Source organism: Megascapheus bottae, chromosome 18 (genome assembly GCF_031878675.1).
Source record: "Megascapheus bottae isolate mThoBot1 chromosome 18, mThoBot2.hap1, whole genome shotgun sequence".
NCBI lineage: Eukaryota > Metazoa > Chordata > Mammalia > Rodentia > Geomyidae > Megascapheus > Megascapheus bottae.
In genome coordinates, this window is record NC_143526.1 from 20,946,969 (window position 1) to 20,973,929 (window position 26,961).

Genomic DNA, 26,961 nt, shown 5'->3' on the forward strand with positions numbered 1-26,961 from the left:
AGCATTACCTGTGATGAGGAAATATACTTACATTCCAAAGTTTTATAAAATAACAGTGCAGAACACAAGCCAGACCAGATGTCAAACTCCATATTACCATTTACAAATCAGGATAGCCTGGTTAGCATCAATGTGTATATCTATAGGATATGCATCTTAGCAGTAGTTAGCTCATAGAATTATGGTAAGGATAGGAAGGGGGAAAATTAAAAATATAGTATTATAGTCTTTCTGCGCTGTGTCTTCAACTGGTATTAGTTGCTATAATTATGAATAATGAGGCAACAGGTATTTTCCAGTTATATATTCTGATGAATTTATGGGGAAACATTTTTTTAAAAAGAGGATCATAGGTATTCATCACCATATAATTCTTATATATGTTTTCACCTCACAAATCAAATTTTGCTCCACCAAAATAGTTTAAATGTATGTCTCCTGATTCCCTAAGTAGGTGCAACATATTTGTGAACAGACGTTTATTTCTCACGTACCCCTAAAATGACACAGAACAAACTGAAATAACTAATAAAAATAACTCTGCATGAAAGATGACAGAGGGTGCATTTGTTAATGAGTAGATGAATGCTGTTCGGCCCAAGGAAGAAATAACACATGGAGCAAAGCAATAGCTTTTGGAAAAACTCACTATATGCTTTTAACATATTTTCTTTCATGTTCCAGAACAGTGATTTGTGTGCACAATAAAAGGAAAAAAACACACAAGGTAAATAGGATAAAGATGAAAAACTCCACAAGCCCTTCCTTTCCTCTCGTTCTCACTCCAGCCTCCCTGCTAGTTGAAGAGAGAAGGCAGGTGCTCTAGCCACAACTGGGAAATAAAATTATTTTAGGCCCCAGGCAATCCTTCCATCTGGAAAGGTTGAGGTCAGGCACCAAGAACATCAAAGTGGAGAAAAGTCTTTGGGGTAAAGGAAAGATTGCACCCCTGTGAAGAATAAAGAGTAGCGAAGTCAAAATCCATATTGTGTTTTCTCATGAGAAATTCACTGCAGATTGTCCTAGAAAGGAAACTGATTACATTACTGATTTGTATTATCTAAAACCTCTACATTTTTATTATTAAGGTGTGTATTTATATAATCTCTGTATCTCTCAAACATATATAATATATAGAGTTTATATATATCAATAAATCGATCTTTGCTGGAAATAAACATCTTAGCATCTTTACACTTTTATTCATTGATTATTTTGGAATATCACAAGAAAGTTCTAAAGGGAATTATTTAAATTCAGAGTTTTCTATCTTTCTGAAATAAAATGAATGTATCCTAAAACAATTATTCTTAATGGTACAATATGGCAGTGGGGTTAATGAGTTGGATATATGACTAGTTAGAGTCTTTAATTTTTGTGGAGACCTTTGTTGATGGCATTGGATGTTATAAACCCCTCTGGTCCTATATTATTAGTTAGAGTTTAATATCAAGCAATGAAATATTAGAAAGTATGGTGAAATAATCTTGTATGGTCTCCTGCCAATTTTCTTTACAGTAAGGTCATTTTTGAAAATGATTAACCCCAGGGTACCATATGTGAAGAACATTCAGCCTTTTATTTCTTTGTAGATTCTTTTCTTCATAAACTATGCTGCTAATCTTTTTCTAGTGATAGGGAGAGATTTATTTTATTTTATTATCAGGGTGATGAACAGAGGCATTATGGTTACATTCATAAGGTAATGAGTACATTCTTAGATTTGCCAGACACTGCCTTATAATCTTAGCTGTTCAGGATGCTGAGATCTAAGAACCACAGGCCAGTGCTAGCCTGGATAGGAAAGTTCTGTGAGATTTTTACCTCCAAAAAAGTGATTTAAGTGGTAAAGCACTAGCCTTGGGTAATCAGCTCAGAAACAGCACCCAGTGTCTTAGTTCTAGTCTCAGAATTTACAGAGAGAGAGAGAGAGGGAGAGAGAGAGAGAGAGACAGAGAGAGACAGAGAGAGAGAGAGACAGAGAGAGAGAGACAGAGAGACAGAGAGAGAGAGGGAGAGGGAGAGGGAGAGGGAGAGAGAGGGAGAGGGAGAGAGAGAGAGACAGAGAGAGAGAGAGAGACAGAGAGAGAGACAGAGAGAGAGAGACAGAGAGAGAGAGAGAGACAGAGAGAGAGAGAGAGAGAGAGAGAGAGAGAGAGAGAGAGAGAGAGAGAGAGAGAGGGAAGAATTATTTTGCCTGTAGCTCTATTTAAAAAAACTCATTGAATTCTTAAGGAGTGTGTGTGGGGGGGATTGTTGGTTAAGACAACATCATCCAAGAACTCTCTCTCTTTTTCAGCATTCTATTTGTTTTTCAGAATCAATATAAGTGCTTCATGTCACAGTAGCATATATTTTAAACATATTTAGATTAATGTGATTTATTTATGTACAACCATGTATTTCAATGGCAATTTTTTCTAGAATCAACATATTTTTATGTGCTCATGTATTATGATGCTCAAAAATATAGCTCTCAATACTACCTTACAAGATTTAGCCTTTCTAGTAAATGGAGGATGATTTTACAGCTTTTTGCTTAAGCTACATCTGGGATGCTAGTAAGGAACAAAGTAGAGCTATCTAGCTAGTAGTAACCAATGTTTTAGTTGTTAATGCTCAGTATCACTAAGGATGATCTTTGGTGCATCAAAGGAGACGTTCAGTTTTTTCTTTTCTTTTTTTTTTTTAGCCCGAACAGGGGAGTTTGAACTTAGAACCTGTGCTCAGTAGGCTTGTACTCTGCCACTTGAGTCATACCTCCAAGCTCAGCTTTTGTTAATTATTTTGGAGATGGAGTCTGGCTCAAATCAGTAGTTAGACTATCCAGCCAACCCTGAGAATAGACTCGAAAGTATATTAAGAGTAGTGCAAACCAGGTATCCATGGTTCACACTAGTAATCCTAGCTACTCATGAAGCTGAGAACTACAGGATTACAATTTAATAATAACCTGGGCAGAAAAGCCCAGGAGATTTCATCTCCAAAATAGCCATCAGAAGGTAATGGTCAAGGGATAGAGTGCCAGTCTAGCAAATGTGAAGCCCTAAGTAAAATTCCCAGTAACCACCAGAAATAAAAACAAACAAAATGCTGTGATTCTTTCAAACGGTTCTACAAAGGTTGGCAGTCTAGCTTTGGAGCTCAGAATGAGTTCCCTCTTGTTAAACATTTACCTCCTATTCTTCAATCAAGCTTTAATCCAGCAGGAAGACTCACATCGTGAGACCCACCTTCCTCAGTCTTAGAATCTTAGTTGGTTCTGAGCTCATGTAGAGAACAGAATGTGTGTGAAAGTTTGAAAGAACATTGCAGGCGCTGCTGAACTGATCATCTGTTGATGTCTCATGAGTTTTACTCAATCCACATGGCTAAAGATGCCAGAGGTTCCTCATAATGATGAATTGTGAATGAATACTACGGAAGCAAGTGGTTATCTGGTAATTCCCTCTTATCCAGATTTGTTTCAGTTACCTATGGTTGGCTTTAATCAGGAAATCCTAAATGGAAATTTCCAGAAATAAACTACTCATGAGTTATTTTTTTAAATTGCATGATCATGCAATTAGTGTGTGATAAAATCTTTCAATGCCATTTCATTCTGCCTGGGGCATGAAGCATTCATTTGTCCTTAGCATCCATGTTGTATATCACCTCCCTGTCAGCTACTCAATAATATTTTGGTAATCAGATTGACTGTTGAGATATTGCAGTCCTGTGCTCATGTGACCTTCATGTAGAGTCCAGTGTTGTGTTAGAATGTCTGTCATCTACTTTACCTCATCTCACCACATAGGTAGTATCAGTTCACATCATCAAAAAAGGGTAAGTATAATAAGTGTAGTTAAGATATTTTGAGATACCATTTAATTATATTATAGATTTTTTGATTGTGAGGCTTGTACTTACAACCTGGGCCTGAAGTACTTTTGCTCAAGACTAGCACTCTACCACTGTGAGCCGCAGTGCCACTTCCAGTTTTCTGGTGACGAATTGAAGATAAGAGTCTCAAGGTGACTTTCTTGCCCAGGCTGAACCTTGAGCCTTAGGTCTCAGACTCCTGAGTAGTTAGGATTATACACAGGAGCCACCAGAAGCTGGTTCATTTTATTCCATTATTAGCTACTATTATTTTCCTTTTGCTGTACTTTAGACTTTATCATAGGTATGTGCATTTTTTACCTTTTGCTGTCCTTTAGACTTTATCATAGGTATGTGCATATTGAAAAAATAGTACACAAAGTAGAAGATGCAGTACTATTTTAAGGAACTGACTCCCACTGAGAGCCCTAGAACATATTCCCCTAAGGATAACAGGGAACATTTCACTGTATTTATAAGGAAACATGCAATTAATTCATACCATATGTGATATCCAATTTCAACTGAGTTAATTCTAGTAAATGTGAAAATTTAACCCAATAAGTGTAGAAGAAAACTGTGAGTACAATTTTCTACCAAAATACAGTGGAAAAATTCTTAACCCAGCCATAAAAGATCCATAAATGACCCAGAAAATATGTGAAGAAATGTTTGACACCCTTAGCCACAAAAGAAATGCATATCCAAATGACACTGATGAGATTTCATCCCATTCAAATCAGAATGGCGAGCATCAAGAACACAAACAACAAGTGTTGGTGGAGGAGACAGGGGAAAAGGAAGCCTCGATATACTGTATTTTGTAGTGAAACCACTAAAGGAATCAGTACAGAGGATCTTCAAAACACTAAAACTAGAACTACCAGATGATTCACCAATGCTACTATTGGCCCTTATCCAAAAATTGTAAATTAGGATATAACAGAGGCACTTAAAGACTCATGTTTATTGCAGCACTGTTCCACGCTATGGAAACAGTCCAAATACCCTACAACCGATGAATGGATAAAGAAAATGTGATCACACACACACACACACACACACACACACACACACACGAACAGAGAAATATTCAGACATAAAGAAGAGTGAAATTATGTAATTTGCAGGGAAATGGATAGACCTAGAAACCACCATATTAAGCTATACAAGCAAGGGCAAGAGTCCAATGTTTTATCTCATATGTGGATACTAGCTCTAAAATATAAAACATGTATGTAAACATATTCAGCATATACATATTGTATATATAAAATGCTATATGTAATTGCTGTATATTTTAAAATGATGTACGTGTAGGGTGGTGTTACTAAAATACAGTATTTGAATATGTGAGACACCATGATGACATACACTTTGGACAATTGACATACACTTTAACAAAACTAAACCTTAGGAAGTTGAAGCATGTCTTGTCTGGGGCCTAGGTATTAGTGGGAATTAGGTGGGCGAATGGATTGGGGAAAAGGACAAATTGCAGCCTTAAATACTTTCATCTGCATGAAAATGGAACAAGGAAATACATGTCTATACTTGGTACCAAACTATCTCAAACCTGCAGTGGGCCTGGGATTGCTTTGATAAACAGTAACAGAACTGATAGTCACTTTCAAGCAGAAGCTTCTAGAGACATGAGGTTTGCAACCATATCTTTTGGGGATCAAGTTTCAGTGGGAGTCTGAATTAACCAGTGGGAGATTCCACAAGGAAGAGAAGCTCTAGTCAACTACTAGAAAGCAAAGCCATTGGCCTATCCCCAGAACACCCTCCAGATGCACACAAACCTGATACCAAAGGAACCCATGGAGATTAGGGATAAACCCTGCCCAAACTGCCAATCCACAGAATGGAACAAATAAATGTGTTTATATGCTACTGAATTTCAGGGTGATACATTTTCTTTCCTTCTTTCTTTTCTTTTTGTCAATTGTGGGACTTGAACTCAGAGCCTGGGCACTATCCTTGAAGTCTTTTTCATAGGCTAGCACTCTACCAGTTTGAGCCACAGAACCACTTCTGGCTTTTGAGTGGTTAATTGACTTTTCTGACCACAATCCTAAGATTTTCAAATCACAATCCTCAGATCTCAGTCCTCTGAGTAGCTAAGGTTTAGGGTGATTTTTATGAGATAATATACAACTCTATAATAAATAAAACTTTCATGCTCTTAAGACATTCTATATGAAGTGTAACTTATCTACAGAGTGAGACAGTACTTGAATGAAATTAATTATCCATGATTTACCATAAAAACCTTAAACAAAAACTACCGACAACTTAATAACAGAGAAATAAACAAATGAGCCATTAGAAAAAAAAAGATATGATATTTGAAATAGGAAAGGGAAGGGGGGAAACAAGATGATTGGGAGGGGGTGGTGGGAGGGAAATGGGGACAAAAACATGAGAAGGGGTGTCAATGTGTGAGAAGTAATGCACCTACTACCTGATGAATGTAACTGTAACCCCTCTATATAATACTCCGGCAATAAAAAAGAAAAAAGGAAAAAGATATGAACAAATACTTTTTAAGTCAAGAAAAATTAACATTCAACAGACAAAAGGGTGCCTAACCTTAGAAATGAGCTAGGAAATTAAAATTAAAACAGGATTGAAAGATAGTCCATATCCATTAGTTCAGTAAAAAGTATAATATGACAAAATATGTTAAGAGTAAGCACAACACTCTCCTACACAAATTGTGATATAGTAAATTAACATCTTAATTTTGGAGATTTTTGGCCATAACTGGTATATCTAGAAATGGATTCTTTAGAAAGTACAATGCCAGTGAGACCAGGGAAAGCCATTATATACAACAGCCAAAAAAATGGAAAGAAAATAGAAAAGAGAAAAAAAAACATTAATGTATTTTTTAGAGAATGGATCTTAACATGGCACTCTATATTATAGGGGAAAATAGTGGATAAGAACGGGAGCAAATAATGAAGAAAATCAAAGTATCAGAATTTGAAGGGAACCAGCGTATGTAATTATCACTTACGTTTAGCAGAATAAATATAAACTCCTACCTATGTGCTATTTATCGATGAATGCAGTTGGTAGAAAAAGCAGTGCTGAATGCATAGGCATGAGAAACACTGCAAATTAGCAGTTGCTTTGGGGGAAAGGAAAGCATATGGGCAATAAGATGAAGGATAAATATTTGGAAATAAGATGAAGGATAAATAGATGAACAAACAAGTCAAGTAAATTTAAACTAAAATTTGACTTAGTCTCCTGAATACCACAGAAACCACTGAGATGTACTGTAGATTCCAGCCAACTTTCCAGTCTCTGGATCCCTGGCCCAGGCATGCATTTTCCCCACTGCTCATCAAGATCTACCCTGATGCCATGCATGACAGAGAATCTAGTTAAACTCTTTAACAGAGTCAAGAATCAACTGAATTTTATATTTTTTATCTAAATCTGGAAAGATGTTGATGCCAGTTAATTCGTTTGACCTTGGCCCAGAAAGTAATCTTTGACTTTTATTTGTTTCTTTGTGTGCAAATATGCATGAAAATAGTTTAAAGATGATTATTTCTATGACTGACAAAAATAACATCTATGAAATCCAACAGTGCAGGAAAAGTGTTTCTTTTCTATTTTCCACACATATGCGTAGAAAAGAATCAAATATTTTCACCTGAAGATGAAGAAGAGATCCACAAGGAGAAAAAATATAGTACGTAGGATGCAAATACCAAAGGTTATCATCCCTGCAATCACAGGCAGCATCAGAGAACGAATATTCGTAAGTTGGAGATTTTTTTTATTTCCAATTTTAAAACAATTCTAATTCAAGGCAACAGAATATTGCAAAGAAAGAGAAGCATGCACTTGACAGGCCAAAACCTGAATAAAAAATCCATGTAACTCTGAAATGGAATAAGGCTTCCAGAAGAGTGTGACTGTACAATAGGACAAAGACTTCTTCAACCCCAAACACATTTGAGATGCAGTCATTACATCATATGCATCTAAATCCTTGTGTCAACCAGCACTATGTGCTTCTCTTATAGGGACAAAAGGAAATTTTATATCCAATAATATTTGTATCCAATAATTCAGTCCTAATAAATTCCTACTTGGTGCTAGATCTAAATGTGTGTTTTTTAAATTCGTATTTTCAGGACCAAACTAGGAATTTGTTAGAAGTAGTTAAAATGAATAAACTAATTATTAATATTTTCACAGGCAGATATTATTTGTTCTAATCAGGTTGACTTTAAGCTTAAGAATCATAGAACCTGGTACCCAAAGTAGAGTTTGGAGATCTCAATTCTAAACCCCTCTTGATAACCTGATCAAATATAGTTAAATTTCACAAACTTAGTAGTAAACATTAGGAAAGTGAAGGCAGATATAAAACCATAGATGGGATTTTCTGAGCATAGTTAACTATACTGTCCATTGTTCATTCTATGTAAGATTTCTTTATAGATGCACTTCTGGAGTCAAATAATTATTGAGTTATAAAAGAGTCATCCCAGCTTTGATCAATAAAGGGCAGAAATGTTATCATGAAACAAAAGATTGCATGCTTCACAGTTAAAGGATGTCACAGTTTTGTTTTTGTTTTTGCCTTTGAGGATACTTTATTTAATTCATCAGAGGAGCCATTTCTTTTTTAGGAGGGGTATTAAGAAAAGCACTGTAAAGTAAAGCTATCATAAATAAAGCCTGTAATTTTGGTGGCAGAGCTTGAGAACAACTGCCAAGAAAAATAATGACTTGGAAACTGATAGTCTGAGAGTATATGAATAGTGACATTTCAGATAAATATTTAGCACATAACCCCATGAGGCAAAAATAGAGGGCAAGTTTCTAAATTGTGTGACTGTGATGACCCAACAGTGGTATACTAAATGGCTTGTCCAACGTGTTGCTGAGTGCATAAATAGAACTTTTGATTCATCACAGATGAACAATAATTGTCTTCATCACTAATTATTTATACCATTAGGCCATCTGTGATATTTTCATGATTTCCAAAAAGAGAATGCAATCAAGTTGAAAAGAAGGAAATCTTGCCAGGTTAGAAATGACATCTGGAAAGGTTTGGAATGGAGAGGTTTAACAAGAAAGAGGAACCGGGCTTACAGGTGCCAAAGGGAAGCAGGGCAAGGAATACTTCCATGTGCTCCAGAGCTGTGAGTGGATTTTGTTCCTCTGAGACAGGGATGCGTGCACAAAATGTCCAAATAAGACTGGCTCCAGCGGCTATGATGGGCAAACAGTAGAAATTCAAGTCAGAGGCATAAGGAAGTCAAGCAAGAGAAGAAGCCTCCAAAGGGAAAATTCACTTGACCCTGGACCTGGGGCAGTACATCCTATCTCTGTTCTGGATCCAAGGAAGATTCTATTTTATTCCCTCTATCTGGCCATCATGATCAGATGTAGTCCCACCCACCTCTGCGTCTAAGTTATGAACATGTGAAGTACTTCAGTACCCGAGAGAAAGACACAGATTTTGAGAGTGCAAGCCAAATGAACAACTGAACTTGGGAAAAAGACACATACTAGAAGTGATCCAAATGAAACCTAATGTGTAATGTGTCCAATTTAACCCTTTAAACCCTGTGTTTTCAGGAAATTAAATTCAGGCAAATGTTTGGAATTCACATGGTCTATTCACATATAAGCTTTATTTGTAGTGATGGTATTAAAAGGAACCACAGTAGATTCTCCTACCTATTTCTGTTTCCATGAGGGAACATGCCTTCTTGCAAAATGTCTTTAGGCAGTATGGGTGTTACATGGCAATTTCTGTCTTCAGCATCTCCACTCAACTTACAGACTCTCACTTCAATTCAAGATGTTCAGAAATCACAAGCAAGCTGCCACGGCCAATACATGTAGAATATAACATGCAATATGCCCCCCTTCCCGGGTTATTTGATGTGGAATTCTTTCATTCAGATATGATGTCCTTAAGCTACAAGATACAGAACAGAAAGTAACTTTGCTTTATACAGGACATGAACAGATTAGTCTATAAAAAAGACATTTAAGTCATGTGCCAATGTCCTCTTTTTATAGGAAACTTAAAATTGCTTTTCCAACTGAGATGAAAATAAGAAGTAAAGAAAAGGTATGAGAGCCATCTTCTGGGGAGATCTATTATGACCACACTGGATTGTATTCTTCTAGAGTTACATACCTCAGCCATAACTGAAGTGCCATAATTTTTAAAACAAGATTCACTTATCTTCCATATATGATCTACCTCAATACAAGGAAGCCTATCTCTGTAATTCGTTATCATAGGCTCTGAACCTCTTGCTTGTACAAACATCTAATTTCCCTTCACTTTGGTCATTTATACATCTGACCCTCTCTCCTTCCCTATTATAAATGCCACCATAAAATTCCTCATCATTAATTATTTGAAACACCAGCCAATTTCCGGTAAGGTTTAATTGTCCTTAGAATGAACTTTAATTATACTCTGTAATGCTATCATGTTTTTGTTTTTCTTATGATACGCATTTGACCCTATCTGTCTCCTCAATATATCCCCATTATTTAAGTGAATATTAGCTCCTGAGATATGACTATATTCTTATTCATGGGATATCTGAATATTACTTAGTTTGGGCAATGAACTGTGGCAGATGTGATTAAGAGTCCTGAAATGAGGAGAGTATCCTGAATTATGTGGGTGAGTTGTAAATATCATCACAGCTCTAAAAGAGAGAGGCAGAGGGAGATAAAGTAACCTAAAGTGTGGTGAAGGAGGATTAGGAAAGATAGAATCATAGGGCGAGAGAGCCTTAGCAATGGGATCTTCCTTTAACACCTCCAGAGGAAGTTCATCCCTGTTGACATATGGCTTTTAGGGTTCAACTACCCAGAATTATGACAAAATAAATAATTCCTCTTCCTCCTCCTCCTCCTCCTTTTTCTCCTCCTCCTCCTCCTCCTCCTCCTCCTCCTCCTCCTCCTCCTCCTCCTCCTCCTTCTCCTTCTCCTTCTCCTTTCTCCTCCTCCCCCCTCCTCTTCCTCCTCCTCCATCTTCATCTTCTTCAAGTTACTAGTCTTGGGGCTTGCTCCTCTTCCTCTTCTTTTTCTTCTTCTTTTTCTTCTTCTTCTTCTTCTTCTTCTTCTTCTTCTTCTTCTTCTTCTTCTTCTTCTTCTTCTTCTCCTCCTCCTCCTCCTCCTCCTCCTCCTCCTCTTCCTCTTCCTCCTCCTCCTCCCCCTCCTCCTCCTCCTCTTCCTTCTCCTCCTTCTCCATCTTCATCTTCTTCAAGTTACTGGTCTTAGGGCTTAAACACAGGGCCTGGATGCTGTCCCTGAGCTTCCTGTACTCAAGGCTGCCAGTCTACTACTTCAGCAACAGGTCCACTTCCAGCCATTTTGTCTTTGGAGATGAGAGTCTCACAGACTTTCCTGCCTAGAATGATTTTGAACTGAGATCCTCAGATCCCAGCTTCCGCAAATAGGTAGGATCACAGCCTTGATCCCACCAGGGACTGGCAAATTATTTTTCTTTCAAGTCACTCAGTTTGTTTCAAATTTGTTATGGCAGCTGAAGGAAGGTAACAGATCTGTTGTCCTTTAAGATAATGATTAATAATTTGTTATATTTATATTATCCAAAGCCTCCTGTAAACTGAGTTCCACCTTTATTTAACTTAGTCTCTCACAATTTTCCCAAACAAACTCTGTCTTTGGAGGATAAAGTGAACTTGCTGGTTTGTGCCATTTCCTCCCACAGCATTCTGTAACTAGATGTACTTCTTCATTTCTTTAGGACTCTCAGACTCCATATGTAATAATTCCAGAGCAAGAGAAATGTGTGTGATATTTGAAAGAGAAAGGGGGAGCATTGCCAATCTCAACTTTTAAAATTAAGCTAATTGTATCAGGGCAGTTTGTAGAAGAACAGAGTGACACATGTGTGACTGACTCCATGTCACTCACACATGAATGAATTCAGCTTACAATTTTTTCATATATTTTTATTGTAATTAATAGAAGGGTTACATTATATTTGCCAGATAGAAGGTACATTAATTCACATACATTGATCCCCTTTCTCAGATCTTGGTCCCAATTTCCCTCCCCCCAACCCCCACCCCCCATCTAGTTTCCCCCCCTTCCCTATCCAATTTCAAATAACCAATTACAAATAACAAAGTAAGATACTGTAATGAGATAATCAAGGGATAGCAAAAGAGATGAGAGATAACATAGTAATTAAGGACAACAATCACTCATTATATGGCTTTTGTTTCAATATCCTAGAGATCCTTTCATTTAGTGTCATACTATATGGCCTTATGTATCAAGGCTTTGCTCTATAGCAAATCTCTGCTAGGAGAGCCCAAGGTTTCTACTGGTTATGACAAATGAGGGAATCCATTGAGCCTATGTTCCTTTGAGTCTGGCTTACTTCACTTAATATGATTTTTTTCTGTCTTTCCATTTCCTAACAAATGGGGAGATGTCATTCTTTCTGACTGCAGCATAGAATTCCATTGTGTACAAATACCACAACTTGTTGATCCACTCATCAACTGAGGGACATCTGGGTTGGTTCCATATCTTTGCTATGATAAATAGTGCTGCAATGAACATTGTTGTGCTAGTGGATTTAGTATGTCCTTGTTTCTGGATGATTGGGTAAATGCCTAGTAGTGGAATTGCTGGGTCATAGGGGAGCTCTATGTTTAGCCTTTTGAGGAACTGCCACACTGCTTTCCATAGTGGTTGAAGGAGTTTGCACTCCCACCAACAGTGTAGTAGTGATCCCTCCTGGCCACATCCCCTCCAGCATCTGTTATTATTAGTTTTCTTGATCCTGGCCATTCTAACTGGAGTGAGGTGGAATCTTAGAGTTGTTTTGATTTGCATTTCTTTTATGACCAGAGATGTTGAGCATTTCTTCATGTGTCTATAGGCCATTTTTATTTCTTCTTCAGAGAAGACACTCTTTAAGTCTTTGACCCATCTGTTAATGGGATGGTTGTTTTTTTGGAGACTAGTTTTGGAGTGATTCAATTTTTTGAGCTGTTGATATATTTTAGATATGAGGGCTTTGTCCATTGTATGGTTAGTGAATATCTTCTCCCATTCTGTAGGCTTCCTAATTAATTTACTAGCTATGTCTTTTGCCATACACAAGTTCTGCAGTTTAATGCAGTCCCACTTATCCAGCCTTTCTCTGATTTGTTGTGATTCTTAGTCCTTATTAAGAAAGTTTTGACCTGTGCCAAGGAAGCCTAGTGTATCTCCTATTTCTTCTTGTAAAGTTTTTAGTGTGTCGGCTTTTACCTCCAGGTCTTTGATCCATTTGGAGTTAATTCTAGTGCAGGGTGACAAAGAAGGATCCAACTTTAGTTTTCTGCAGGTGCTTAACCAGTTCTGCCAGCACAACTTGTTGAAGAGGCTGTCTTTCTTCCATTCTATTTTTTTGGCTCCCTTGTCAAAGATTAGGTGGTTATAGGTCTGTGGTTTAAGATCTGGTTCCTCAGTTCTATTCCATTGGTCTTCAGGCCTGTTCTTGTGCCAGTACCAAGCTGTTTTGATGATTATAGCTCTGTAATAGAGTCTAAAGTTTGGAATTGAAATTCCTCCAGCGCTGTTCTTTCTGCTAAGAAGTGTTTTTGCTATACGGGGTCTTTTATTATTCCATATGAAATTTTTGATTGCCACTTCTATTTCTTTAAAGAATGACATTGGGATATTGATGGGTATTGCATTGAATTTGTAGATAGCCCTTGGCAAGATTGTCATTTTCACGATGTTGATTCTTCCAATCCAGGAGCATGGGAGGTTTTTCCATTTCCTCAGTTCTGCTTCAATTTCCTTTTTCAGGGTTTTAAAGTTTTCATCAAAAAGGTCCTTTACATTCTTAGTTAAGGTAATTCCTAGGTACTTTATTTTCTTTGAAGCTATTGCAAAAGGAGTTGCTTTCCTGATTGTTGCCTCATTCCTCTCAGTGTTGGTGTAGAGGAAGGCGGTTGATTTTTGAGGGTTAATTTTATACCCTTCAGCTTACAATTTTGTCAGATTTATAATTACAGTGTTAAGTCATTTCAGGGGTGATGACATATTCAAGAAGATAAGTGTTATGTTTATTTTTTGCACTTTGAAGAATGAATTCCTTCACTACACAGACAGACTCTGCTGTTGTCCAACTCAGACCTCATTCCCTTGGCAGAGTGCAACTCCACCCCAGGGGCTATTCTCCAGCAACCTATACCCACATTGACCAGCAGGTGGTGCCAAAGACCCGCTCCTCCTTTTGCACAGTGAGAACCAACTTTGTGGTACATTAGGAGACATGAGTTCCATACCTTGTCTCACTTGTGGTAGCTAGAATGTGCCTATAAATTTACAAGTAAACATAGTGAATGATTAAAGAGTATATCTGGAAAAGAGAAGATGGGAAACACTAAGTCATTGAGTCAAAAGAAGAAACTACATGCTTCTATCTTGCCATAGGTAGCTCATGTAGCTTTGAGAAAAGTACTTGTTGATATTACAGTGCCATTGAAAGTATAAATATCTAACAATTCTTCACATTTTTGCTATTGTCATTATTATGTCCCAGGAATCAGAGGAATACTCATTTGTTCTTTACAATTGGCAAAGTAATGGAAGGACCTGGAAAAAGGATGTTAAATGAAGTTAGACCAGAGAAACAAAGGTTATGCGTTTTCTGTCATGTGGAAGCTAGAATTAGTTTATAACCATATGAGTAAATAACCTGGGTGGTATAAAAAAGAATGAAAAATGGTAGATCCAGGGAAGTGCTCAAAGAGAGTAATTTTCAGAAAGGAAAAAAATCATAGTTCAATAACATAAACACAAGAAAATAAGCACTTGATACTGGTGGGGTTGGGGTGGGGGAGGAGGAGAGTAGTAGATGAAGAAAATAAGTGTGTGTGTGGAGGGGAGAATGCAGTTAAAATTCAATGAATTTCCACAACATTAATAAAAGCCAGGGAGAGAATGGGTTGGGAGGGAAGGGTGAGAAGGTGGAAAGGGGTGGCATTGAGCAAGATTAATTGTATTTATAAATGTCCTTCTTGAATGTCAACTCTTTTGTAGAAATAATTTTAAAAAGTTAAAAAACCAATTACTTTTGTCAGTTTTAGATTTAATGCAAATTCATTCCACAGTCTTATACTGAATGGCTAATAAGATGTCTGTGACAATAACCTTATATTTAACTAAAAATGAATTCATCTTCATCAACTATTTATTTCACATTATTGTTAGTACATAATAATTTTACAAGGGGGTTTCATTGCAGTTTTAATACCTATACATTGTACCTGTATGAAATTAATTTCCTTCTCTTAATCACCCTTCCTCAATATTAAAACAATTTCAACAGGTTTCATTGCTGTTTTCATATATGTATATAAAGTACTTTGACTATATCCTATGGGACATCTCTGTTTTCCTCCCCTTTTCCATGGGCACCCATCTGCCAATAGAACTTGTTCCATACAATTTTCTCTGTGCGTTTATATACTATTTATGCAAAGGATTTGCATTGTAGTATTTCACACATGCATATATTCTGTTTTACTCTAGCTAACCTTCTCTATTACTCTCTCTTTCCCCGTGGAAAGTGTGCCAGTATTTAATAGTAAATATAGATCTGTTCTTAGAAGGCATTTTCTATCCTGGGAAGTGATATTGAATTAAGAATGTATTCAAGGGCTGGGAGTTTGGCCTAGTTAGTGGTAGAGTGCTTGCCTAGCATGCACAAAGACCTGGGTTTAATTCCTCGGTACCACATACATAGAAAAAAAGCCAGAAGTGGTGCTGAGGGTCAAGTGGTAGAGCTCTAGCCTTGAGAAAGTCCAAGGACAGTGCTCAGGCCCTGAGCTCAAGCCCAGGAGGACTGGCAAAAAAAAATGTATTCAAGATCACAAAATAGAAAAAAAAAAGAATGCCATTGCTCCATTGGGCCCAATACCACAGTCTCACAAGTGAGTTTCCTCTAAGACCCAGGTACATGGTTGTGGGCCAGAGGTTACTTTTGTGTGAAGATTTCATAGGTTTGAATTTATGTGAAACATTGAAAGAAAAGTAATCAAGTCACTCAGGAGGCTGAGAATTAAAGGTTGAAGTTTCGAAACTAGCTCAGGCAAGAAAGTTCTGAGAATTTCTTATCTCCAATTGAACAGCAAAAGCCAGAAGTAGAGCTATGGCTCAAGTGGTAAAGCATCAGCCTTGAGGAAAAAAAAAAAGCATCCAGGCATCCAGGCACTGAGTTGAGCCCCAGTAATAGCATAGTATGACACTGATATATTTGTGGAAGCTTTGGTCACTTAGGCAATACTTGCCCCTTGAAGAAGCACATATTAGTTAAATCTGTGGGGCATTTTGTTGTTATTGTTGGAAATGATCCATTCAACTCAGAGAAGAAGGGGGAGTAAGTGAGGAAGGGAAAACTGGAAGACAATGAGGGAGGAGGTGACACTGCTCACAAGGAAATGTACTCATGATCTGACCTAGGTAACTGTAACCCCTCTGAACATCGCCTTTACAATAAAAATTTAGAAGTAAAAAATGAATGCATCTGTAAGCTATTAGGGAGACGAGAAACCCCAGAAAAGCCTATGGTACAGAAAGATAGCTGTTCCTGTGAGGCAGAATCATCTTTAGTCTCATCAAAGAGACGAAATATTCTGACTCTTACAAATAGCCATTTCCTTGGAACCTAACAGAAATTCCTCAAACAGAAATTCTTTTGAATACTGGTTTTGGCCTCTGCCTCATCTTTTCTGGTGTGCTAGTTCCATGAGAATTCTCATTTGTGAACCGAAAAACTGTAACAGCCCAACTAAATACAGTTCTAATATATAGGTCCAATGATTGTTGAAAAGTTTATTGTTTAACTTTCACACAGTGTATCGATTGTTTCAGAAAAAAAAATATTTAAAAAAACAACTCCGAGGTACACCAGCAGATGGCAACAGCTGATCATATTTGAAGTACAGGTAATCTAGTACCCTAGTGGTTTCTGGAGATATCATTTGACATACTAGATAGTTTTTGTTTCCTTGCTCTCCATTTTCTTTAAATGGAGTCAACTTTGGACTTTAGGGCAGAATTCAAGCAATCACAAAAGTAATGTTTAGAAAAATTACCAACTCAACCATGGCTTAATAAGTGCTTTTTAAACGCATCCATATTCTTCTTATTCTATTTATATTACCATAAATATGATATATACATATAAACATATATTTATATGGGGTTTAAGCTTTGAAAAAGGAGATGGGGAAAGGACAAATATTTTGGACAAATGCCCATATGCAGATAACTTGATTCAAATTAAGTGTTCATTTCTGGGCTCCTCAGCACTTCTACTTCCAAGATATATTCTTTATATTTGACTCCAACATATAATTATCAGTCCAAAATTGTAGATTCCACCTTAGTGAATGACATTTATGGGTCATCAGTTTCTAAATGTTGCTCTTTTCAAAGCTGCAGGAGGAGGGAGAATTCCAGGGCTGCGCTTCATTTCAGGTTATCTATATCCCATCTTCAGCTATGTGGCTGCAAATGAGATACCTAGGGTCACTCTGTGTCAAGACTCAGTAAGAAAAGTCAATGGAATGTTTCCTTTCTCTCTGCACAAAAAGCTTCTTTGTGTACACACATATTGTAATGTTGGGGCACAGTTGTGTGTTGCTCATAGGGCAAGAGAAAAAGGGTGCAAAGAGTGAGAAAAATAAAGAATATGAATCAAGTGTATACTTAGGAGGGAAATATTAGGATTGGGAAAGTTTATAAAATAGGTCAATGACAAGAAATAAAAATTGTTTATATGCTGATTATTTCTTCCCTTTCAAAGATGAAGACAGTCCTCTAAGTGTTAATTTATATAGTATCCTAAGGCTTCATAATGTGTCTAGTTTAGCTGAGAGAGGGAGGGAGGGAAGGGAAGGGAGAGGGGCCGGGGGAGGGAGGGAGAGAATATTCTTGTCTCTGGTTTGCTGTTGAGGTATTGTCTACCTCAACTATAAGTTTGGTTGCACTATAGGCCTTCTATTATTTCTGTACACACAGGTAGGATTCTTGTGTCCTGTCCTCCCCCAGACACACACACACACACACACACACACACACACACACACACACACGCACACACATATACACACACACCAAAACTCTCAATTTATCTGGCTATGTAAAACTATCCACTTAGTAAAACTATTTAGAAGCATCTTAGACAAAACACATTTGAAAAGTGTTTAAAACTATTTGGAAATCAAAGTTAATGCCATAATTTTATTCCAGTTGACACCTGCATTGCACATCTTGGCTCACTTTCTGCAGTTGATGGTCAATATTAAATTGACAATATTAGAAATAAACAGTCCACTTTTATTAAACAGTTATTATTATAGATTATTAAAATTGCTTTCTCATTAGTTATTGATGTTAATCTTATATTATGATAATGCACATAGGCAATCCCTGGAGATTTTGGAAAGTGTCCTCTGAAGATGAAAGGACACAGTTGTAAAGATTTAGAAAGAGAAGGAACTTAAATGCCCAGTGAGAAAGGAAGAGCCTTTTTAACTACTATATTTCTGCCCCTGGGTGTTCCACAAAAAAATTTTCTGGTCACCTGCCACTCAATTCTTTTCTTTGTTAAAAAGTATAGATAAGACAAGCCCAAATCCTTATGGCCTCAGGAGAAACAGAATGGCCATATGAGTCTCTGGCCCTGACCCTCTTGGCAACATGTAGTATCCTTTTCCAATCCCTTCTGTCCTTGGTACTCTACTTCTTCCCTGCTGCAAGAGAAACCTCTCTTGGGCCTTAGAGGAAAGAAGCAGTAGAGACCACACTTATTAGCTAAGTCCTGATGCAAGCCCCTTTGAAGAGAGAGCAGCCTAATGCTTCGTTTTGCATACCCTACCACATTCCCAGTCTAATCAGAACAAATAAATAGACCCTATTTTCTCTAAAAAAAATTATGTCCATATTGAACATGCAAAACATTTTTTCCTTTGCAATCTCACCTGCTGTCTCTTACTGAAGATCCTTCTTTTAACTTAATTTTAAAATTATCTTTAAAAAGCTGTACAAAGTAGGTGCCATATAACAGAGCTATTTGTGAATATAATACATCTTGATCAGTATAGCCCCTATGTTTTATCCTAAGTCTCTAAGCACTATATGGTATTTCTATCCTATAAAGAATTGCAAGTAATTTAAATATGATTTAAAGCAGATGGAAAGTGTTGTGTAGGATATATGTGAATATATTTGCTGTATTTCTTGTGTATCTGCATATGTCATTATCTCTAAGGAGATCTAGGGCCCAAGATCCTTGAGCTTTGAGGGATGACTATGCTTATGGCTGCAATAAAATCATACCTCTGCCTTTGAGGGTGAGTGAGCTCATCACTCACTTTAGTGCAAATAAGCTATATCTTACTAGGACTGGACCTACTAATTTTTAATAATTTTCCCACGGGGTCCTCTCTTCTCCTACCAATATTTTTTATGCACACTTTTCCTACAGTCTGCACTAGCAATCTGTGAGAAGGTGAGGAAATAGCAACAGGGGCTAGCCCCCTCAGGGAACTTTTTATGCAAGCCCAAGGAAAAGAGAAGTATTTGTCACTTGGTGGTGGGTGAGAACTCTGTTTGTCTCAAGCAGATCAGTCACTCTATTAAGTTTCCTGGGCTTTTGTCCACTCTAAAGTATTATTCTACTTGTCCTCTCCCTCTCCCCACACACAGGGAGAGAGGCAGGGGCAAGGAGGATAAGAGTGAGGGATGGAAGAGAGGAAGGCAGAACTGCTATTTCTTGGGACCTTGTTTAGGATCCTCTCATCCTGGTTTTGAGTTTGTGGAGTGACTGCTTTACTTGCTACAAATTCCATTCTGATTCCACAATTGCAGCAAACAGGCACCCAGCATGTTGTGAGTCTGCAGAACAGTCAACAGGTCCATTGGCAACTGTCACATCTTTTTGCCAGTCCTGGGGCTTGAACTCAGGGCCTGAGCACTGTCCTTGGGCTTTCTCAAGGCTAGAGCTCTACCACTTGAGCCTCAGCACCACTTCCTTTTTTCAATGTATGTGGCACCGAGGAATCGAAGCCTTGTCTTGGTGCATGCTAGGCAAGCGCTTTACCACTAAGCCGAACTCCCAGCCCCAACTCTGTCACATTTTATATGTGCAGTCAGAATCATTTAGACAAATGTAATTTAGCAGTGACCATTGTGGGCATGATGGAACAGGTGCCCAATCTCAATCTCATCCACTGAGAAATGATGTTTCCCCTTTCTTCCTTTTCCTCACATGTATTGTACTTTCTAGGATCATAATTGATGATACAAATGTCATGTCTAGTAATTACTAAAGCTTACAGAGTATTCCTTGAAGAGCAGAGAAAATTCCTAGCACATATGCCAAAAAACCCCACCAAAATTTTAGCTGTGCTCATTTTTAATCACCTGTAATCAAGTACAAAGCCAAGAATTTAAAATTCTAAATTGGGATCACATGTGGTTTTTATAGAAAGCATTCTACATACTGAATCCTTTAGTCTTAAATACATATAAAGAAACAATATTGAAGTATATATTTGTAATACTTATTAGCTTTCCTAGGTGTTTACGTTGCATAGAATCATTAATAATTCCGTGTGGCATTCTAAGGGGGTATGGATAGTTTAATTAGCTTTTTAATTAGCTTTGACAGATTATTTAAGCTCTTTCTCCTTTCTTATCTCTTATCCCTCCTTTCCTCTTTCTCTCTTGTGCTTTCCCCTATCCCCCTCCACACCACACACTCACAAAATTGCTAGGTTGTCCTTGAACCAGCATCAGACTTTAAAGGTCTAATAAACAAAAGCACATTTTTTTTCATTTTCATAACAGATTTGTTCTTCCTCTTGCAGATTTCCTCGATGTTTAATCTTTTCCTCTAAAACAATCCATTATAAAAGGATGGCCAAAACCCCTGGCAGGATAATTATTCTGAAATGGCCAGCAGCTAGGCACTGTTCTCTCAGACAGCTGCTAGCTGTCATCCTTGCCAGCCTGATTTAGCCCAATGTGGCTTTGAGTTACTATAAGACCCAGTGAATGGACAGGAATGGGTGGCTGTCTGGCTTCATGAATGGGTCCCAAGTTTGCCATTTGGGGTTGGGTTTCTTTAAAGCTTCTGGAATAAGCATTATTCATGACCTTTAGGGAACAAAACAAGGGATGAAGCTCAGGAGGCAGAGATATTAATGTAAATCAGGTTGCTTGGTCAAGCAGAAATTTCATTTTATGTTATGTTTTTAGTTAAGAGGGCCAGCTGATCGTATTTCTGAAGGGAAATCATCAAGTCAACATAGAAAAGATTTGAACTATTCCAGGAATAACCACTAAATTTGCTTCTCTGCTCTACACCTGTAATATTTGAATATTTACACAAAGGAAGAGGATTGGGTAAAATTTTACATTTACAAAGGTGATGGAAACTACCTCTTTCTAAGAGCCTCCTTCATAGAAATGGGAAATACTTTTTATTTTCAGGTTTCCCCTTTCATCCCCAATCTGCCTAAGATGTGTCACTCAGAGCTGTGTCACACAGAACCAGTCTTATTCAGTCAGCACATGGTAGCCATTGATGGTACTTCGGTGCACTTTGGTCAACCATGGCTGGACAGTGAAGAGTGGATTGGAGGAGAATCAAGCTGGCAATGCGATTTCTTCAGTAGCACTGTTCCTTATCCTGTGCAGCTAGGACAAAAACAATAACTGAATAACAATCACCAACAATTTAGTAACTCAAGATGTCACACATTTCTTATCTCAGTTTCCTTGGATCAAGAGCCCAGGGAATAGGTTCCTAGATCTTTTGCTTAGATTCTTTGTTAGTAGAAATTAAAAATCTGAGCCAGAGCTGAAATATCACCTCAGGTCATCTTATGGGTTATCGGTAGAGTTCAACGTTTTTGCAGTTGTAGCAGGAATGGCTACAAGGAAAAGTTCCCGAGGAGGGAACCTTGAAAATAGCTGTTTCCGCAAGAAAGCAATTTGCCTCTTCAAAGACAATAAGAATGTTTCTTCTGAATTATGCTAAATCCTGAAGCCCACCAAGATAATCTTCTTGCTATGGTTTCAATGTGTTCCTTAAAGGTCACTGTTTGCGAAGTCAAAGGTCAAAAGCAATCTACAACTGATATATCTCTCTGACTAGAGTTTGGGATTTCGTATATGGCTTTCTCTTGACTACAGATGGACACTATACATTTGATTTGAACATCTACATGCATTCTAAACAACTTCATTAAGATATAATCCTATAATTTGAGTATTGGATGAACTGGTAAAGAAAATGTTGTACATATAATATACATAATGGAGTTCTACTAGGCCATTAGGATGAATAAAATTGTAATTTGCGAGAAAATGGACGGGACTAGAGATCATCGTACAAAGTGTAAAACTAAAATTCAGAATGAATAATTACAGATATGCTGAAGCAGTATCTAACTTACGAACCCAAGCACTGTGGAATTGTAAGTATGAGCCAAAATTACCAGCTACGGCTATTAAATGTGCCATTGACCTTACCTTCTACTCTGGAGATTTTATAGACTCTGAATCCAAGAGACCCAGGGCTATAGACATTGGCAGCAGCTAGCTTCTAGAGGCTACATTTTCCTTCTCCCTCATAGGGTTGGTAGCATCACTGGACACACATTGGCCTAGAGAGAAGACTAACATTGACTCACATGTAGATTGTGGTTTATTGTTTCTCTATCAACTTCCAACATGGTAATCTCTATGGTCCTCAGGGAGAATATTGATGACACAACTTTAGGATTTCAAAGACTATTTTTTTTCCAATTTCAAATTACTTATAGCCTATATCAAATGAAATAAGGTTTGCAAAAATGTTTCAAAACCCTCAAAAGGCCAAGCAAAGCTTAGGAATTGCCATTACTGTAATGCAGAAAATTGAAGTAAATAGAAGGCACCCCTGATGTATTTCAAGAGCTCCATGAATCCACAGGACAGATGACAAAATCAATGTAGGAAGGTAAAAGCCATATCTACCTGGAGATAGTTGAAAGTTGACTTTTATGAGCATGACCTGAAATATTAAAAAGTTTAGTAAGGGTCAAAGAGTTTCCTCTTGTTTACCTGGATGAGAATAAAGTTGCCTAAGGAAATGCTGTATTCTGTGGAAGTGAAGGCAAAACACTGCCCTACGATAGTGATTTCTCATGTAAATAAGTTGGCCTGCCTTCAAGAGAGTAGAGAAAGTTATCAATTATTACAATGTCAGCTTTAGGATGCTGGAGGCATCCTAAAATTTTTCCTCTGCACAGTGATGAAATCCCCAGCAATCTTGAACACATAGGAACAACTTTGGAAATTCACACCTATACACATCTGCATTCTGAATCGAGGCATTGCTATCAGATCTAATGACACATTTTTCCAGGATTATGGACCTTATTATCTACTTACCATCTACTATAATCCAGCAGATACCAAAGTCCTGGAGACTGGCACATAAAAGGACCAGTCAAATTTCGAGAAAGGGAATTAATTGATAGAAAGTACCATGTAATCTTATTATTCAGGAATGCAGCATAAATAGATGCAGAGGTCCTGATGTTTCAAAGGAAGCTGGGAAGCTAGAAGTTGGGAAAGAGATCCCAAATTGATGGAGGGCAGAGGCTGCTGGTTGCATCATTTTCTTACAGTAAAATGTGGCCTCTGGGAGCTCTGACTCTGGGTTAATAATGGCGACTAATGTTCTCTGCTGGCAGACTTCTTTGACTTCCCAATTCTTGGACTGCTTACTACATCATTTTACTTAGTGTTTCTCTGGCACTTAGTTCCTGCATGCAAACTCTGGCTGGATTGTGGCAGTATTTATTAGCTTTTATGATTATAGTTCTTCAAGGCTGGCTATTTTTGTGCTTCTTCTTTTGTAGAAGAGGGAGGTTCAGAATCTGGCTTTTTGCAAAGGATGACAGAAGGGGCCGATTATACTTATCATTCAAAGATCCTGCAGCTCCATCCCATCCTTCCTTCCAAAAGAATGCATATTAGGAATATTCTGTTGAAACCTACCTGTAATTCCTGCAACTTCACAATGGCCTCAAATTCACTCTCAAAACAACTTCTCTGCTAGTAGGTAGTGAGTGCTGAGAACTTGTGGTTCAAGAAGATTGGAAGAATGTAGTAATCTTTTTTTTTTTAACAGAAAAATTCTTTTAGTTCCAAGGCACCCTGTAGATTTGTTAATAAATCAAAGCCCATATGGGGAGTGAAGAGGCAGAGGAAATGGGGGCTCCAAGGAGCTCAGAGCTAAGAAACTGCCAAACAAGAGCAGCACTTTAAAGAAGCAGGAAGAGAGACAGAGGAAAATAATAAACAAGAGGCTTCTTCATGGCGCCCTGATGTGACACACACAACGGGGACTGTAAAGCATTCAACATTTGATATCAGAGAGGAGGAGGAGACAGGAAATAAACTCAGAGGACAACCTTACCACCTATGGTAAAGATTCCCAGGCTGAGCTTCCAGACCAACTCAGACCAGAGCGCTCCAGGATCTATGTCACATGCTCCAGTCAGCATTCCCTAGAGATCAATGAACAGATCATTCTGGAGCAGGCTCCCCTCCATGGCCTAGAGCCACTCCATCATCCCCTCACCTTGTGCAGCCAATTCAATAAAGTAGTCTTAAATTTTCCCAAATGCACATACACATGACATTGGAACTATTCTCTTTGATTTGGTCCTAGTATCTCCATTACTTTCTGTTGGGCCTATCCTGCTTTTGTCTTGGCTGGCTTGAGACATTTGAGCAATCTCATTTTTATGACTGATTTTGGATTCCTTCTATTGCATCATCGCCAGTGTTTTTCTCAGAATAATTTCCTTTGGCAAGAACATTTCATGTCGTCCAACGTGCCTATTTAGTGAGAGTGGATTCTTTGCCAGTCTATCCAGGTAACCACATTTATTAAGAGACAGCATAGGTTTAGAAATATTTAGAAAGGCATATTTTTTGTCTTTTATTCTTTATCCAGTTTTATTCTTCTGCCTCTAAGTTTGTGGTTTGGAATCAGTCTTGACCAAAAAGTTAGCAAGACCTCATTTCAACAAATAAACCCTACAAGATGATAGGTGTCTGTAATCTCAGCCATAGTAGGAGGCCTTGGGTGAGGGGATCAGCTTTGAGGTATAGCTCAGGGAGAATTATAAGACCCTACCCTTTGAAAGTAAAAATGGAGAGGCTCCAGAGGTTCAAGTAGTAGAGCACCTACCTAGAAACCATGGGAGAGCAATATATATATATATATATATATATATATATATATATATATATATATAGAGAGAGAGAGAGAGAGAGAGAGAGAGAGAGAGAGAGAGAGAGAGAGAGAGAGGAGAGAGATTACAGTGAGACAGTTAAAATGGTACTTCACAATTTCATAATACCCAAACTATAATGTAACCTATTTCTCTACTCATTCTTGCTGCCATATCGTTGTTATGCCTTGGTTAATTTTTTTAAGACACTAATGATCTTGACTATTTACCATATTTTTTTACCATCATCCTGTCCTCTTCCTTTCTCAAGGTATAAGTATTCACCATTCTCTTTATTGTTTTTAATTATTGTTTGAGAGATTTGAGTTTTGTTTCATTTGCACCCCACTGTTTTCTGCATATTTCTATCCACACCATGCATAAACATGGATGCTTATTCTCTTGCCCTGGGCACAATTCAGGTGTGCACCCCAGAGCCTGGCAGTGTTTACAACATTGATACATGTGACTCATCAGAAAAGAATGAATGTGTGGCCTTGTTTTGTGTCACTGAACAATATCAGATAGGAAGCTTAGAGTTCTTTTCTCAAGTAGAAGCAGTAACATCACCTGGGAATTTGTTTAAAAAAAAACAGTAAAATAAAGCTGGCACCAGTGCCTCATGCCTGTAATCCTTAGCTATTCATCAGGCTGATATCTGAAGATCTGGATTTCAAGCCAGCCTGAGCAGAAAAGTCCATGAAACTCTTATCTTCAACAAACTACTCAGAAAAAGCTGGAAGTGGTACCATGGCTCAAATGGTAGAATGCTGGCCTTGAGGACAAAGAGGCTCAGGGACAGGGCCCTGGTCCTGCGTTCAAGTCCCAACACCAGCAAAACAAAAAATGCAAAGAGAAATGCAAATTATCTGCTTCTTCTTCTCTTTCTAATCCCAGCAAGCCACCAGAGTCATTGTTAAAGACCTAAGGGCCTGTGTTTTAGTAAGCCCTATAGCTGGTTAAGAAAAATGCCAGAGTATGAGAATCCCTGCTCTAGAATGTCCCTCCACGATGCCCTCGGAAGATCCAGTGGGATGCTTCCAGCTTCTCTAAGCTTCCAACTACAGCAAACAAGAGTGAATGGAGGAAAATGTGTTTAATGGGTTGGGGGGCAAGAGTTTATCAGTGTTATTCTCCAGAGTCTAACAGTTTTGAGTTCATCAGATAGAGGGAAATCTAAAGACAACCTGAAAATCATTTTTATTTTCTGGAACTCAACGTGAGGCAGCACATATTTGTGGCTTTGCTTTTATGTTTAAATGGTACCACTGGAATTTTGCCCTTTCCAGAAAGTGTATTAGAATGAAGGAGCGAAGGGTGGAGATCGACTTTTAGAACTCCAAGGACTAGGCAGAAATATCTGTATGCTCTTCCCTCCCCTCCCAATATTAGATTCTGGCCCCAGAGGAAAGTAGGAAAATTCAGAACTAATTTCTCTCTCCCTCAAAAGTTTGGCTTTCTCCCAACCCAAATTGACTTCTGGACCCCAAAACTGTGTTGGGTGGCCCTGATACCATTACCAGAGTAATTTCTTGTAAGTCAGAATAATTTTCAACAGGGCACACTTGAAATCATGTAGACCAAGATGTCAGCTGTGTGCGGCAAGGGGCGAGTCTTAATATCCTTCTCAAAAATGCTTGTGCTGTGACATAGCTTCGTACACAGTATCAGATCCATCCAAGGAAGACTCCAGTCCCATGGGAAAACATGGTAAAACACTTGTTTTCCTGCCCGTGTCTGGAAAGTA